Source organism: Mirounga leonina, unplaced genomic scaffold (assembly GCF_011800145.1).
Source record: "Mirounga leonina isolate KUSES-001 unplaced genomic scaffold, KU_Mleo_1.0 Mir_224, whole genome shotgun sequence".
NCBI classification, from domain to species: domain Eukaryota; kingdom Metazoa; phylum Chordata; class Mammalia; order Carnivora; family Phocidae; genus Mirounga; species Mirounga leonina.
Genome location: NW_023270615.1, coordinates 20,410,104 through 20,427,511, shown reverse-complemented (window position 1 = coordinate 20,427,511; position 17,408 = coordinate 20,410,104). Strand labels below are relative to the sequence as shown.

The 17,408-nt window shown below is 39.2% G+C and overlaps 1 protein-coding gene across 1 annotated transcript in view; it reads left to right on the top strand.

Annotated features, from left to right (window-relative positions):
• Nucleotides 1-17,408, top strand: part of WNK2 (WNK lysine deficient protein kinase 2) — a 128,360-nt gene that overhangs the window by 103,959 nt on the left and 6,993 nt on the right. The gene's annotated exons all lie outside the window — the stretch shown is intronic.

Below are 17,408 nucleotides of genomic sequence, written 5' to 3'. Positions count from 1 at the left end.
TAGTGATGTTGTGTTTTTTGTTTCTGATGGTGGCTTTTGCGCACGTGCCCCTCCCTCCCTCTCCCGTGCAGCCTCCTTAGGGGCTCATAAACCTTATTAGCCTGCTCAAAGAACTCGTTTTGGCTCTGATAATACTTCTTATGTGTCATTAGTTTCTCCTTTTATTATCTCCTTCCATGTCTGGGCGGCTTTTGGTGTCCGAGAATGTTTGAGATGTGCAGGTCATTGATTTCCAGCCTTTTCGGTTTTATAATACAGGCGTTCAACCTATAAAAATCCCTCTCATGGTTTTATCTGGATCCTAAAGGTTTTGATGATATGTAGCATTTTCTTTAACCTTCAGTTCAAATTATGTTGTAATTTCCACTGTGGTTGGAAGCAATATAGTTATTAATTTCCTCATACTCTTTTTATTACTGCTTTTTAGCCTAACTGAACCATATAAGAGAACTGACTTTAGGTGTTTGCCGTTCTTTAAAATGTGCTGGGACTGGCTTTTCGGCCCCGTTGTCAGTCCGTCTTGTCCGCTGTGGCCCCAGTGCTCTCTGCACTCCTGCCACACACGCGGTGCCCGAGCCTCCCTGTGTCCTCCAAGTGACCAGTGACAGCACGCTCTTCAGACAGCGGCAGCCCTGGAGCCCTAATGCCTCAAACCCCCTCTCTGGTATATCCTGCGATCAAGTTGAGAGTCCTCAGCCCGGCCCCCTGGCCCTGCGGGGTTCTCCCCCTGGGCCCGGGCGGGCGAGTCTCCCCGTCGCCGTCACTCCAGCACACGGGCTCTCATACCCATGCAGGCCGTACCCCATCTCACCAGCTCGCTAGTCTCATTGTTGGAAAGGCAGGGAGTCTTACCAAGATTTTTTAAAATATTTTTTATTGTTACTGTGGTAAATCTATATAACATAACGTTCACCATTTCAGTTATTTTTAAGTGTGTAATTCAGTAGTACTCCACGTGTTCACAATGTTGTGCGGCCATCACACCATCCATTTCTAAAACTCTCTTCATCCCAAATAGAAACCTCTAAGAAAAATAGTCTCCAGGCCCCCGTCTCTGGTGCCTCTGCTTATCCAGCCCCTATTAACTTTCATTCTACTTTCTATGGACAGAAGTGGCATCATGTAGTGTTTGCCCTTTCCTGCCTGGCTCATTTCACTCAGCATAATGTTTTCAATGTACAGCTGTGCCGCAGGTTGACTTTACTCTTTTGGGGGATGAGAAGGAAACAGGGAACATAGCGGTATTGCAATAAACTTATCATGGTGAGCATTTTGTAACGTATATGCATCTTGAATCACAACGTTGTACGCCTTAAACTAAGTTAATTTAGTATTTTATGTCAACTACACTTCAATTAAAATTTAAAAATTATTTCTTTTTCCAGTTTTTTAATTGCAAAATATATGACATAAAATTTGCCATCTTAGCCCTTTTTAAGTGCTAGTTTTAAGTGCATTAAGCATTAATATTGTTCAACCATCATCCCCATGCATCTCCAGAGTTTTTTCATCTTGCAAAACTGAAACTCTGTCCTCATTGAAAAAGAACTTCCCACCCACCCCCACCCCCATCAGTCCCTGGCAGCCACAGTTCTACTTTCTGTCTGTACAGATTTGACTACTGTAGGTTCCTATAGAAGTGGAGTACTGCAGTATTTGTCTTTTTGTGACTGGCTTATTTCACTCACCATAAGGTCCTCGAGGTTCATCCATGTTATAGCATGGGTCGAAATGTCCTTCTTTTTAAGGCTGGGTGATAGTCCAATGTCTGTGCACACCGCACTATATCCATTTATCGACTGAAGGACACTTGGGTTGCTTCTACCTATGAGCCATTGTGAGTGCTGCTGCCGTGAACTAGGTGTGCAAGTGTCGCTTTGAGTCTCTGCTTTCAATTCCTTTGCAAGAATGCCCAGAAGCAGAATCACTGCATCACATAGTAGTTCTGTTTTTAACTTTTTGAGGAATTGCGCAGTTTTCCACAGTGGCTTTGCCCCTTTACATTCCTGCCAGCAGTGCACGAGGGTTTGTTTCTCTTCATTCTTGCCAACACTTTTCGTTTTGTTTGTTTTTAATAGTAGCCATCCTAATACCACTGTGGTGTCTCAGTGTGGTTTTGATTACTATTTCCCTAATGATAAGGGAGGTGGAGCCTCTTTTCATGTGATTACTGGCCATTTGTAGATCTTCTTTAGAGAAATAGCGGTTCAAGTCCTTTGCCTATTTTTCTAATCGGTTGTTTGTTTTATTGAGTTTTAGGAGTTCTCTGTGTTTTCTGGATTTTAATCCCTTATCAGATAATGTGATCTGCAAATACTTTTTCCCATTCTATGGATTGCCTTTTTACTCTGTGGACAGTGTCTTTTTTCTTGTAGATTTATTTATTTGAGAGAGAGAGAAAAAACACAAGTGGAAGGGAGGGGCAGAGGGAGACGGTGAAGCAGACTCCCTGCTGAGCAGGGCACCTGACATGGGGCTCCATCCCAGGACGCCAGGATCATGACCTGAGCCGAAGGCAGTCGCCCAACCGACTGAGCCACCCAGGCGCCCCCGGACAGTGTCTTTTGATGCACCAAGTTTTTAATTTTCACGAAGACCAGTTTATCTGTTTTTTCTTTTGTCGCCAATCTCCTCGGTGTCATAGCCAAGAAATTATTGCCAAATCCAATGTTGTGAAACTTTCCCATTTCTTTCTAAGAGTTTAGTAATTTTAGCTCTTATGTTAGGCCTTTCATCCAGTTTAATTTCTATATATGGTATGAGGTAAGGGTTCAAGTATCATGCTTTTGCATGTGGATAACCAGTTTTCCCAGCACCATTTGTTGAAAAGGCTCTCCTTTCCCCCACCAAATGGACCTTGTACTCTTGTTGAATATGAGTTGACTGTATTTGCAAAGGTTTATTTCTTGGCACTCTGTTCTGTTTCATTGGTATATATGTCTCTCCTTTTTCTAGTATCACATCGTTTTGATTTCTGTAGCTTTGTAGTAAGTTTTGAAATCAAGAAGTGTGAGTCTTCCAACTGTAATTTTTCAAGATTGTTTTGGTTATTTGGGGTCCCTTCAGAATCCATATGAATTTTGGGATGGGTTTTTCTATTTCTTGAAAAAATGCCATTGGGAATTTAACAGTGATTGCAATGAATCTGGAGATCACTTTAGGTAGTACTGGCAGTAACAGTGGAAGTCTTCCAATCCATGACCACGGGGTGTCTTTCTATTTATTTATGTCTTAATTTCCTTTGGCAGTTGTGTGGCTCTCAGTGTGTAAGTCTTTCAACTCCTTAAAGTTACTCCTAAATATTTTACGATTTTTCTGCTGTTGTAAAAGTAACTGCTTTAATTTCCTTTCAGATTGTTCATTGTTAGTGTATAGCAATGCAACTGATTTTGTAACCTGCAGCTTTGCTGAATTCATGAATTAGCTCTGTGTGTGTGTGTCTGTGTGTGCACGTGTGTGCGTGCATTCTTTAGGGTTATCTACATGTAAGATTTTGTCATCTCTGACAGGGATCATTTTACTTCTTCCTTTCCAATTTGGATGCCTTTTTTTTCTTGCCTAATTTCTGCGGCTAGAACTTCTAATATTATATTGAATAGAAGTGGCAAAAACGGGTGTGCTTTTCTTGTTCTTTCTTGAAGGAAAAACTTACAGACTTTCACCGTTGAGTATATGTTAGCTATGGGTTTTCATATATGGTCTTTATCATGTTGAGGGAGTTCTGTTCTGTTTGTAGTTTGTTGCGTGCTTTTATTATGAAAGAGAGCTGGATATTGTCAAATACTTTTTCTGCATTAAATGAGATGATTATAGGTTTCTTTATTCTTCATCTTGGTAATGGTGTATTACATTGATTGATTTTCATGTTAAACCACCCTTGCATTAATTCCTGGGATAAATCCTACCTGGTCATGGTGTATATGCTCCTGTTTTGCTACTGAATTCAGCGTGCTAATATTGTATTGAGGATTTTTGCATAAATATTTATTGGGGTATCAGTCTAATTTTCTTGTGATGTCTTTATCTGGCCGTGGTAGTAGGTTAACGCTGGCCACATAGAATGAGTTAGGAATTATTCCTATGTCTTCAACTCTTGGAAGAGTTTGAGAAAGAATGGTGTTAATTCTTTAAAAGTCTGGTTTCTCGTTGTTGAGAGGTTTTTGATTACTAATTTAATCTCACTACATGTTTTAAGTCTGATTTTCTATTCTTGACTCAGCTCTGGTAGTTTGTGTGTTTCTGGACATTTTTCTATTTCATGTAAATCATCCAGTTTCATTGCTAAAACTTTGTCAGTTTGCTGATCTATTCAAAGAACTGACTTGTGGTTTCATTTGTAATTCATTTGCTTTATTTTTTCATTATGACTTCCTATTTTCTACTTTGTTTATTATGTAAAGTTAGATTATTGATTTAAGATCTTGTTCAATGTAGGCGTTTACAACTATAAGTTTGCTTCTAAGAAGTTCTTTTGCTTTACCTCATAAATGTTTATATGTATTGTGTTTTCCTTTTCATTTGTCTAAAGTTATTTTTTTTATTATGTTATGTTAATCACCATACATCATTAGTTTTTGATGTAGTGATCCATGACTCATTGTTTGCATATAACACCCAGTGCTCCATGCAGAACGTGCCCTCTTTAATACCCATCACCAGGCCAACCCATCCCTCCACCACCCTCCCGTCTAGAACCCTCAGTTTGTTTCTCAGAGTCCATAGTCTCTCATGGTTCGTCTCCCCCTCCAATTTCCCCCCCTCTGATTTCCCCCCTTTCATTTTTCCCTTCCTGCTATCTTCTTCTTCTTTTTTTTTTTTTTACATATAATGTATTACTTGTTTCAGAGGTACAGGACTGTGATTCAACAGTCTTGCACACTTCACAGCGCTCACCATAGCACATACCCTCCCCAATGTCTATCACCCAGCCACCCCATCCCTCCCACCCCACCCCCCACTCCAGCAACCCTCATTTTGTTTCCTGAGATTAAGAATTCCTCATATCAGTGAGGTCATATGATACATATCTTTCTCTGATTGACTTATTTCGCTCAGCATAATACCCTTCAGTTCCATCCACGTTGTTGCAAATGGCAAGAGTTCATTCCTTTTGATGGCTGCATAATATTCCATTGTATATATATACCACATCTTCTTTATCCATTCATCTATCGATGGACATCTTGGCTCTTTCCACAGTTTGGCTATTGTGGACATTGCTGCTATAAACATTGGGGTGCACATACCCCTTTGGATCCCTACATTTGTATCTTTGGGGTAAATACCCAGTAGTGCAATTGCTGGGTCGTACGGTAGCTCTATTTTCAACTTTTTGAGGAACCTCCATACTGTTTTCCAGAGTGGCTGCACCAGCTTGCATTCCCACCAACAGTGTAGGAGGGTTCCCCTTTCTCCACATCCCCGCCAACATCTGTCGTTTCCTGACTTGTTATTTTTAGCCATTCTGACTGGTGTGAGGTGGTATCTCATTGAGGTTTTGATTTGGATTTCCCTGATGCCGAGCAATGTTGAGCACTTTTTCATGTGTCTGTTGGCCATTTGGATGTCTTCTTTGGAGAAATGTCTGTTCATGTCTTCCACCCATTTCTTGATTGGATCATTTGTTCTTTGGGTGTTGAGTTTAAGAAGTTCTTTATAGATTTTGGATACTAGCCCTTTATCTGATATGTCATTTGCAAATATCTTCTCCCATTCTGTCGGTTGTCTTTTAGTTTTGTTGACTGTTTCTTTTGCTGTGCAAAACCTTCTTATCGTGATGAAGTCCCAATAGTTCATTTTTGCCATTGTTTCCCTTGCCTTTGGCAATGTTTCTAGGAAGAAGTTGCTGCGGCTGAGGTTGAGGAGGTTGCTGCCTGTGTTCTCCTTTAGGATTTTGATGGACTCCTGTCTCACATTGAGGTCTTTCAACCATTTGGAGTCTATTTTTGTGTGTGGTGTAAGGAAATGGTCCAGTTTCATTCTTCTGCATGTGGCTGTCCAATTTTCCCAACACCATTTGTTGAAGAGACTGTCTTTTTTCCATTGGACATTCTTTCCTGCTTTGTCGAAGATTAGTTGACCATAGAGTTGGGGGTCCATTTCTGGGTTCTCTATTCTGTTCCATTGATCTATGTGTCTGTTTTTGTGCCAGTACCACACTGTCTTGATTACAACTTTGTAACAGAGCTTGAAGTCCGGAATGGTGATGCCATCAGCTTTGCTTTTCTTTTTCAACATTCCTCTGGCTATTCAGGGTCTTTTCTGGTTCCATACAAATTTTAGGATTATTTGTTCCATTCCTTTGAAAAAAGTTGATGGTATTTTGATAGGGAGTGCATTGAATGTGTAGATTGCTCTAGGTAGCATTGACATCCTCACAATATTTGTTCTTCCAGTCCGTGAGCATGGAACGTTTTTCCATTTCTTTGTGTCTCCCTCAATTTCTTTCATGCATATTTTATAGTTTTCTGAGTACAGATTCTTTGCCTCTTTGGTTAGATTTATTCCAAGGTATCTTAAGGTTTTGGGTGCAATTGTGAATGGGATCGACTCCTTCATTTCTCTTTCTTCTGTCTTGTTGTTGGTGTATAGGAATGCCACTGATTTCTGTGCATTGATTTTATATCCTGCCACTTTACTGAATTTCTGTATGAGTTCTAGCAGTTTTGGGGTGGAGTCTTTTGGGTTTTCCACATAAAGTATCATATCATTTGCAAAGAGTGAGAGTTTGACTTCTTCTTTGCCGATTTGGATGCCTTTTATTTCTTTTTGTTGTCTGATTGCTGTGGCTAGGACTTCTAATACTATGTTGAATAGCAGTGGTGATAGTGGACATCTCTGCTGTGTTCCTGACCTTAGGGGGAAAGCTCTCAGTTTCTCCCCATTGAGAATGATATTTGCTGTGGGTTTTTCATAGATGGCTTTTATGATATTGAGGTATGTACCCTCTATGCCTATACTCTGAAGAGTTTTGATCAGGAAAGGATGCTGTACTTTGTCAAATGCTTTTTCTGCATCTATTGAGAGGATCATTCGTTCTTGTTCTTTTATTAATGTATTGTATCACATTGATTTGCTGATGTTGAACCAACCTTGCAGCCCAGGAATAAATCCCACTTGGTTGTGGTGAATAATCCTTTTAATGTACTGTTGGATCCTATTGGCTAGTATTTTGGTGAGAATTTTTGCATCCGTGTTCATCAGGGATATTGGTCCGTAATTCTCCTTTTTGATGGGGTCTTTGTCTGGTTTTGGGATCAAGATAATGGTGGCCTCATAAAACGAGTTTGGAAGTTTTCCTTCCATTTCTATTTTTTGGAACAGTTTCAGAAGAATAGGTATTAATTCTTGTTTAAATGGTAGAATTCCCCTGGGAAGCCATCTGGCCCTGGGCTTTTGTTGGGAGATTTTTGATTACTGCTTCAGTTTCCTTAGTGGTTATGAGTCTGTTCAGGTTTTCTATTTCTTCCTGGTTCAGTTTTGGTAGTTTATACATCTCTAGGAATGTATCCGTTTCTTCCAGATTATCTAATTTGCTGGCATAGAGTTTCTCATAATATGTTCTTATAATTGTTTGTATTTCTTTGGTGTTGGTTGTGATCTCTCCTCTTTCATTCATGATTTTATTTGGGTCATTTCTCTTTTCTTTTTGATAAGTCTGGCCAGGGGTTTATCAATCTTGTTAATTCTTTCAAAGAACCAGCTCCTAGTCTCGATCTGTTCTACTGTTCTTTTGGTTTCTATTTCATTGATTTCTGCTCTGATCTTTATTATTTTTCTCCTGCTGGGTTTAGGCTTTATTTGCTGTTCTTTTTCCAGCTCCTTTAGGTGTAGGGTTAGGTTGTGTATTTGAGCCCTTTCTTGTTTCTTGAGAAAGGCTTGTATTGCTATATACTTTCCTCTTAGGACTGCTTTTGCTGCATCCCAAAGATTTTGAACAGTTGTATTTTCATTTTCATTGGTTTCCATGAATTTTTTAAATTCTTTAATTTCCTGGTTGACCCATTCCTTCTTTAGTAGGATGCTCTTTAGCCTCCATGTATTTGAGTTCTTTCCAACTTTCCTCTTGTGATTGAATTCTAGTTTCAAAGCATTGTAGTCTGAAAATACGCAGGAATGATCCCAGTCTTTTGGTACCGGTTGAGACCTGATTTGTGACCTGGGATGTGATCTATTCTGGAGAATGTTCCATGGGCACTAGAGAAGAATGTGTATTCTGTTGCTTTGGGATGGAATGTTCTGAATATATCTGTGAAGTCCATTTGGTCCAGTGTGTCATTTAAAGTCTCTATTTCCTTGTTGATCTTTTGCTTAGATGATCTGTCCATTTCAGTGAGGGGGGTGTTAAAGTCCCCCACTATTATTGTATTGTTGTTGATGTGTTTCTTTGCTTTTGTTATTAATTGGCTTATGTAATTGGCTGCTCCCATGTTAGGGGCATAGATATTTACAATTGTTCGATCTTCTTGTTGGATAGACCCTTTAAGTATGATATAGTGTTCTTCCTCATCTCTTATTATAGTCTTTGGTTTAAAATCTAATTTGTCTGATATAAGGATTGCCAAATTGTCATTGCCAATTGTTATGTGTTACATTCAGGATAACTATTGAAAGATATGAATTTAGTGCCATTGTATTGCCTGTAAGGTGACTGTTACTGTATATTGTCTGTGTTCCTTTCTGGTCTGTGTTACTTTTAGGCTCTCTCTTTGCTTAGAGGACCCCTTTCAATATTTCTTGTAGGGCTGGTTTCGTGTTTGCAAATTCGTTTAGTTTTTGTTTGTCCTGGAAGCTTTTTATCTCTCCTTCTATTTTCAGTAACAGCCTAGCTGGATATAGTATTCCTGGCTGCATATTTTTCTCATTTAGTGCTCTGAATATATCATGCCAGTCCTTTCTGGCCTGCCAGGTCTCTGTGGATAGGTCTGTTGCCAATCTAATGTTTCTTCCATTGTAGGTTACAGATCTCTTCTCCCAAGCTGCTTTCAGGATTTTCTCTTTGTCTCTGAGACTCATAAGTTTTACTATTAGATGTTGGGGTGTTGACCTATTTTTATTGATTTTGAGGGGGGTTCTCTGTGCCTCCTGGATTTTGATGCCTGTTTCCTTCCCCCAGATTAGGGAAGTTCTCTGCTATAATTTGCTCCAGTATACCTTCTGCCCTTCTCTCTTTCTTCTTCTTCTTTTTTTTTTTTTTAAGATTTTATTTATTCATTTGAGACACAGAGACACAGTGAGAGAGAGAGAGAGAGAGACCATGAGCAGGGAGGGAGGGAGAGGGAGAAGCAGGCTCCCTGCTGAGCCAGGAGCCTGATGTGGGCTCAATCCCAGGACCCTGGGATCATGACCTGAGCCGAAGGCAGATGCTCAACCATCTGAGCCACCCAGGCGTCCTTCTTTCTTCTTCTTCGGGGATCTCAATTATTCTAATACTGTTTTGTCTTATGGTATCACTTCTCTCTTGAATTCTGCCCTCATGATCCAGTAGTTTTTTATCTCTCTTTTTCTCAGCTTCTTTATTTTCCATCATTTGGTCTTCTATATCACTAATTCTCTCTTCTGCCTCATTTATCCTAGCAGTTAGAGCCTCCATTTTTGATCGTACCTCATTAATAGCCGTTTTGATTTCAACTTGGTTAGATTTTAGTTCTTTTATTTCTCCAGAAAGGGTTTCCTCTAATATCTTCCATGCTTTTTTCAAGCCTAGCTAGTATCTTTAAAATCGTCACTCTGAACTCTAGTTCCAACATCTTACTAATGTCCTTATTGATTAGGTCCCTGGAAAATTAGGTCCCTTTTGTACTTTTTGAGGTGATTTTTTTTCCATGTTGTCATTTTGTCCAGAGGAGAATAGATGAATGAGAGAACAAAATGCTAATAGGGTAACAACGACCCCAGAAAAATATACACTAAACAAATCAGAAGAGACCTGAAACCAGGGGAAAAGGGAAATAAAGAAAAAAGAAAAAGAAAAAAAGAGAATATGATCGAATATGATCAGGCGGGTGCATAGATCAGTACCACACACTAGATTTTGGGAGTATTTTGGTCTATTAGAAGAAAGTGCCTCCCAAAATTTTAAAGAAAAACTTACATATGTACAAAAATAAGGGTAAATATGAAGGGATGGACTATGACTGTAAAGATGAAAATTATAAAAGATTTTATAGAAGGAATTGGTAATATAAGAAGTTGGTTGAAAAAAGAAGAGGATTTAAAAAAAAAAAAGGGAGAGAATGTGATCAGGCAGGAGACTAGAACAAAGCCATACACTAGAGATTTAGGATATATTTTGGTCTGTTAGAAGAAACTGTATCCCAAAATTTTAAAGAGAGAACAACTTATATATGTATACCAAAAATAACTACTATGAAGGAATAGAATATGATTCTTAAAATGAAAAATAAAAAAGATTTTTTAAAAAGGGATTGATAAGATGTTGGTTGAAAAGGCGAAAAAGAAAGATTAAAAAAAAAAAGTTAACTTTGAAAGACTAAAGAATCATGGAGAAAAAGCCAGGAATTCTATGTGCTGTATTCCCCTAGCGCTGGAGTTCTGCCGTTCTCATTGATCAGTAAACTTGGTCTTGGCTGGCTGTTCTTGCTGATCTTCTGGGGGCAGGGCCTGTTGCCATGGTTCCCAAATGTCTTCGCTGGAAGCGGAATTGCCCCGCCCTTTCCAGGTCTGGGCTAAGTAACCTGCTCGGGTTTGCTCTCGGGAGCTTTTGTTCCCCGCAAGCTTTCCGTATAGCTTTGGAGGATGAGAGTGAAAATGGCGGCCTCCCAATCTCCGCCCCAGGAGCTGAGAACTCGGGGCCCCACTCCTCAGTGAGCCCCAAGAGAAAAGCAGTCAGTCACTCCCGTCTCCCCAGTCTCTGGCTGACTCTGCGCTCACCTGGCCTGTCACCGAGCGTTTCTATCTCTGGCACCTGACCCCATACGGAGTCTCCAAACCCAGCAGATCCCTGCGGTGCACTCCCACACCTTTCCCCCCCGGGGGAGGAAGGTGAGTCTCCCTGGATCTGCCGCTTGTCGGGTCCCTGCTGGAGGAGCAGTGGCCCGACTGTGCCGCGGATCACGGTTTATGGCAACCCCGAGCTGAGAGCCCGCTCCTCGGCTCCATCTCTGCAGCTGGCTTCTGCACTCCAATACCTGGGAGCCCTGCCGCACTCAGGCACCCCCAGTCTTTCTGTGACCTGGAGGATCCTGAGACCACACTGTCCCACGAGGGTTCCACCCCCCGCTTAGCCACTGGAGCGACGTCCCTCAGCGGAGCCGACTTCTAAAAGTTCCGATTTTGTGCTCCACGGCTCTGTTACTTGCCAGGCCCCCTCCCCCGCCATCTATCCTCCCAAATATCACCTCGGATTCACTTCTCCGTACGTCCTACCTTCCAGAAAGTGGTCACTTTTCTGTTCAGAGAGTTGCTGCTATTCTTTTCTTCGATCTCCTGTTGAGTTCGTAGGTGTTCAGAATGGTTTGATCCCTACCTAGCTGAATTCCTGGGACCAGACGAAATTTAGGTCTCCTACTCCTCCGCCATCTTGCTCTCAAGTTATTTTCTAATTTCCCTTGTGATTATTTCCTTGACCCTTCGGTTGTTTGAGTACATGTTTAGTGTCTGTATATATAACAGTTTTCTAGCACTTTTGTTGTTACTGATTTCTAATTTCATTTATTGTGTTAGAAAAGATACTTTTAGTATTTCAGTCTTTTTAGATTTGTATTATATTTATATTATTTGTTTTATTTATTGAGACTTGTTTTGTTGCTGAATATATGGCCTATTCTGGGGAGGTTCCATATGCACTTGAAAAGAAAGTGCATTCTGTTCTTGTTGAGTAGAATTTTATTAGGGCTAATTGGCTTATGGTACTTTTCAGGTTCTCTCTTATTGATCAGTCTCATTGTTCTAACCTTTACTGAAATTAAAGTCTACAATGGTTAGTGTAGAACTGTTTGTTTCTCCTTTCAAGGTTCTATATTTGCATCATATAATTTGGGGCTTTATTTTTAGGTGTATATATAATTGTTATACCTTGATGTATCAATTTTTATCAATATATGGTATTCTTCGTCTCTTATAACCTTTTTTTACTTAAAATCAGTTTTGTCTGGTAATAAAATAGCCACCCCAGCTCTCTTTTTCCATCTTTTTACTTGCAACTTCTTTGTGCCTTTGTGTATCTAAAGTAAGTCTCTGGTAGCAGCATATAGATTGACCATTCTTCTTTAACCATTCTGCTAATCTCTGCTTATTAATTGGAAGTTTAATACATTTACATTTAAAGTAGGGATAAAGAAGGAATTCTGACTTTTAACTATTTGTTTTCAGTCTTACAGGTTTTCATTTCTCAATTCCTCCAGTTATTGCCTTTAAAAAAATTAGTTGTTCTTTTGTATTGTATAATTTGTGTTCCCTTCTTTACTTGGTTATTTTTTTAGTTATTTTCTAATTGATTCCCTTAGGGATTACAGTTAACATCTTAAACTTAAAATGACCTAGTTTGAATACCAACTTTGTTTCAATAGTATATAAACACTTTGATCTTATACATCTCCATCTCTCTCCCCCTTGGTATTTTCCCCCACTATTTATACACTGTGTGCTTGGGGAAGGGGACTGGGAGTTAGTGTTTAGTGGGGACAGAGTTTCAGCTTTATAAGATGAAGAGTTCTGAAGATAGATGACACAATACCGTGAATGTACTTAACACTACCACACTGTGCTCTTAAAAATGGTTGAGAAAGGGGCGCCTGGGTGGCTCAGTCGTTAGGCGTCTGCCTTCAGCTCAGGTCATGATCCCGGGGTCCTGGGATGGAGCCCTATGTCGGGCTCCCTGCTCAGCGGGAAGCCTGCTTCTCCCTCTCCCTTTGCCTCTCCTCTGCTCATGCTCTCTCTCTCGCTCAAATAATAATAATAATAATAATAAAAAACTTTAATAAAAAACTTGCCTTTTTCTTATAAACCTTTAACTGCTTTCTAGAGTTCTGAAAAAGTTAGTTTTGATAGTTTTTGGTTCTTTTCAATGCTTCTGTGGAAGTTTGGAAGTTTAAAGCTGCCTACTCCATTTTGCTTATCTTGTTTGTACTGAGATATTGTGTTTGTGAATATTGTATCTGTTGCTGAAAGAGGAATTTTTATAATTCCCTACTATGGTTGTGGGCTTGTGTATTTCCTACTGTAGTTCAGATTTTTCCTTTATATATTTTGAGGCCATATTATCAGTTATATTCAAATTCAGATATAGATCTTCCTTGTGAGTTGAACTTTAAGTATCTCTTAAGATTTTTGCCTTTAAATCTAGTTTGTCTGAAATTGCTGTAGCTACACTAGCTTCTGTTGGGTTATTATTTACATGGGATGGTTTCCTATCCTTTACTTTCAGTATTTCTACATCTTTGTTTTAGATGTATCTCTTGTAAACAGCATATAATTTGGGTTGTTTTATTTGATTCTGTTTTTAAATTTTGTCCATTCACATTTAATGTAATTGCATATACAGACCCTTGATCAGTATAAGACTTAGGGATGATGACACCCTGCCCAGTCAAAAATCCACATAAAACTTTTTTTTTTAAAGATTTTATTTATTTATTTGAGAGAGAGAGAATGAGAGAGAGCATATGAGAGTGGGGAGGGTCAGAGGGAGAAGCAGACTCCCTGCCAAGCAGGGAGCCCGATGAGGGACCCGATCCAGGGACTCCAGGATCATGACCTGAGCCGAAGGCAGTCACTTAACCAACTGAGCCACCCAGGCGCCCCACATATAACTTTTGACTCCCCTAAATCTTAGCTACTGAAAGCCTTACCAATAACAGTTGATGAACACATATTTTCTATGTTGTATTATATATTGTACTCTTCCAGTAAACTAAGCTAGAGAAAAGGAAATATTAAAAAAATAAAACACAGTAGTACACTATAAAAAATCCACTTATAAGTAGACCTGCACAATTCAAACCCATGTTGCTCAGGGCCCAAGTGTATATTTTAGCTTAAATCCATTATCTTACCATATATTTTGTATTTGTCCTATCTGTTCCATGTTCCTTTTTCTCTGCTGTGTTCTTTGAATTTGTTAGATATATTTTCTTATTCTTTTCTTCCTCCCACTATTAGCTTGGAAATTTTACTTTCTCTTACTGTTCATTTAATGATTATTCTAAATAACTATAGCATACATCTTTACATTATCACAGTGTAATTTTCTTTTACCAATTTCCCAGGCACTGGAAAGACCATAAAACACTTTCATTGCTTTTACTCCCCTCCTAACATTTATTGTTTTCAATTCTATGTCGACTTTCAGTCTCACAATGTCTTTCTTATACATTTAATATTCATCTGTATCTGCATATTTATTAATTGTGCTTTTTCATTTCTTCTTGCCTCTAATCTTCCCTCTAGGAGCTTTTTTCTTCAGAATGTCCTTCAACATATGTGTACCAGTAACTTATTTCTCAGATTTTGCCTAAAAAGTGACTTTTAAAAAAGATTAATTTATGTGAGAGAGCAAGCACCCATACACGAGTGGGGGGAGGGGCAGAGGGAGAGGGACAGAATCTCAAGCAGACTCCCTACTGAACACAGAGCCTGACATGAGGCTCAGTCTCACAACCCTGAGATTGTGACCTGAGCCGAAACCAAGAGTTGGACGCTCAACCAACTGTTCACCCAGGCACCCCATAAAAATGTCTTTATTTCATTGTCACTATTTTCTTTTTTTTTTTGGACAGCGAGAGAAGAAACACAAGCAGGGGAAGTGGGAGAGGTAGAAGCAGGCTCCCTGCTGAGCAGGGAGCCCAATGCAGGGCTTGATCCCACGACCCTGGGACCATGACCTGAGCCAAAGACAGACACTTAACGACTGAGCCACCCAGGCACCCCTCATTATCACTCTTGAAGGATACTTTTAATGGATATAGAATTCTAGGTTAGCAACAATTTTCTTTAAGCACTGTGACATTGTCATTCTCTTGTTATTTGGCCCCCCTTGTTTTTCTTTTAAGTGACCTGCCAGTGTGTTATTACTTTGAATTCTTTTTCTTCTGGCTTCTATTAGTTTTGTTTTCAGAAGATGTATTATGAGATGCCTAAAAATATACATTTTTTTCTACTTAGAATTCATAGGGCTGCTTGACTCTACAGTTTCATTTCTTGGTCAAATTTGGATGTTTTTCTGCCATTTCTTCCCATACTGCTAACCTACTCTCCTCCCCCTATTTTCCTCCTGAGACTCCAGTCCATATATAAGGTCTTTTACTCTATCCTTGGTCTCTTACATGTTTTCTCATCTTTTCTCTCTTGATACTTTATTCTGGATTATTTCCTTCAGATCTTTTAGTTCACTAAATTAGTCTGTGTACTGCTATTAACCCTGTCAATTGAGATTTAAATGTCAGTTATTGTTTGTTTGTTTGTTTTTTTAAGATATTTGAGAGAGAGAGGTGGGGAAGGGGCAGGAGAGGGAGAAAGAGAATCTCAAGCAGACTCCCTGCTGAGCATGGAGCCCAACAGGGGGCTTGATCTCACAACCCTGAGATCATGACCTGAGCTGAAATCAAGTCTGCTGCTTAACAAACTGAGCCACCCAGGTGCCCCCAGTTATTGTATTTTTAAGTTGAAAATTTTATATTTGTTTTCCACACCCCATCCACATCTGCTTTCTGTACTTCAAGTATTTCTTTCTTTTTCTTTTTCTTCTCTGACTGCTCTGGCTAGTACTGTGTTGAATAAAAGTGATGAGAGTGAACATCCTTGTCTTGTTCCTGATCTCAGGGAAGAGCTTTCAGTTTTTCCCCATTGAACATGATGTTTGCTGTGGATTTTTCATATATGGCCTTTATCATCTCCAGGTATGTTAGCTCTAAACCCACTTTGTCAAGAGTTTTTTCATGAATGGGTGTTGAATTTTGTCAAATGCCTTTTCTGTATCTTTTGAGATGATCATATGGTTTTTATGCGTTCTCTTGTTGACGTGATGTATCACATGATTTCCAAATACTGAACCACCCTTGCAACCCCAGGAATAAATCCCATCTGATTGTGGTGAATCCTTTTTTTAATGTATTCTTGGATTCGGTGTGCTGAGGATCTTTGCATCTATGCTAATAAGAGATATTGTCCTGTAGTTCTCTTTCTTTGTGGTGTTGTTACCTGGTTTTGGTATCAGGGTAATGCTGGCTTCATAGAATGACTTTGGAAGTTTCCCTTTGTCTTTTATTATTATTATTATTATTATTATTATTATTTATTATTTTGAATAGTTTGAGAAGAATCGGTATTAACTCTTCTTTAAATGTTTGGTAAAATTCACCTGTGAAGCCATCTGGTCCTGAACTTTCGTTTGTTGGGAGTGTTTTGATTATTGATGTGATTTCATTGTTGGTGATCAGTCTGTTCAGATTTCCTATTTTTTCCTGATTTGGTTTTGGGAGATTAACTTATTTTTCCAGGAATTTATCCATCTCTTCTAGGTTGTCCAGTTTGTTGGCATGTAATTTTGCATAATACTCTCTTCTCTGATCCTTTGTATTTCCGCAGTGTTGGTTGTTACTGCTCCTCTCTCTCAGTTCTGACTTTGAGTCCTCCTTCTCTCTGTCTCTCGATGAGTCCAGTGAAAGTTTTATCGATTTGTTGATCTTTTCAAGGAACAAACTCCTGGTTTTAATGATCTGTTCTATTGTTTTTTTAGTTTTTATTTCATTTATTTCTGCTCGAATCTTTATTATTTCCTTCCTTCTAATGGTTTGGAGTTTTGTTTATTCTCCTTTTTCTAGCTCCTTTAGGTGGAAGGTTAGGTTATTTGAGATTTTTCTTGCTTCCTGCGGTAGGCCTGTAGTGCTCTAAACTTCCCTCTTCCAACAGCTTTTGCTGCATCCCAGTGATCTGGACCATTGTGTTTTCATTTTCATTGGTCTCCATGTACTTTTTAATTTCCTCTTTGATTTCTTGGTTGACCCATTCAGTCATTGTTTAGTAGCGTGTTATTTAGTCTCTACATATTTGTGTTCTTTCCAGATTTTTTATTTCTGGTTGATTTCTACTTTCATACTGTTGTAGTCAAAAAAGATTCATGGCATGACTTCAGTCTTCTTTAATTGTTGAGACTTGTCTTGTGGCCTAATATATGGTCTATTCTGGAGGGTGCTCTGCGTGCACTTGAAATGGAGTTTTGTTTATTCTTCTTTTTCTAGCTCCTTTAGGTGGAAGGTTAGGTTATTTGAGATTTTTCTTGCTTCCTGCGGTAGGCCTGTAGTGCTCTAAACTTCCCTCTTCCAACAGCTTTTGCTGCATTCCAGTGATCTGGACCGTTGTGTTTTCATTTTCATTGGTCTCCATGTACTTTTTAATTTCCTTTTTGATTTCTTGGTTGACCCATTCAGTCATTGTTTAGTAGCGTGTTA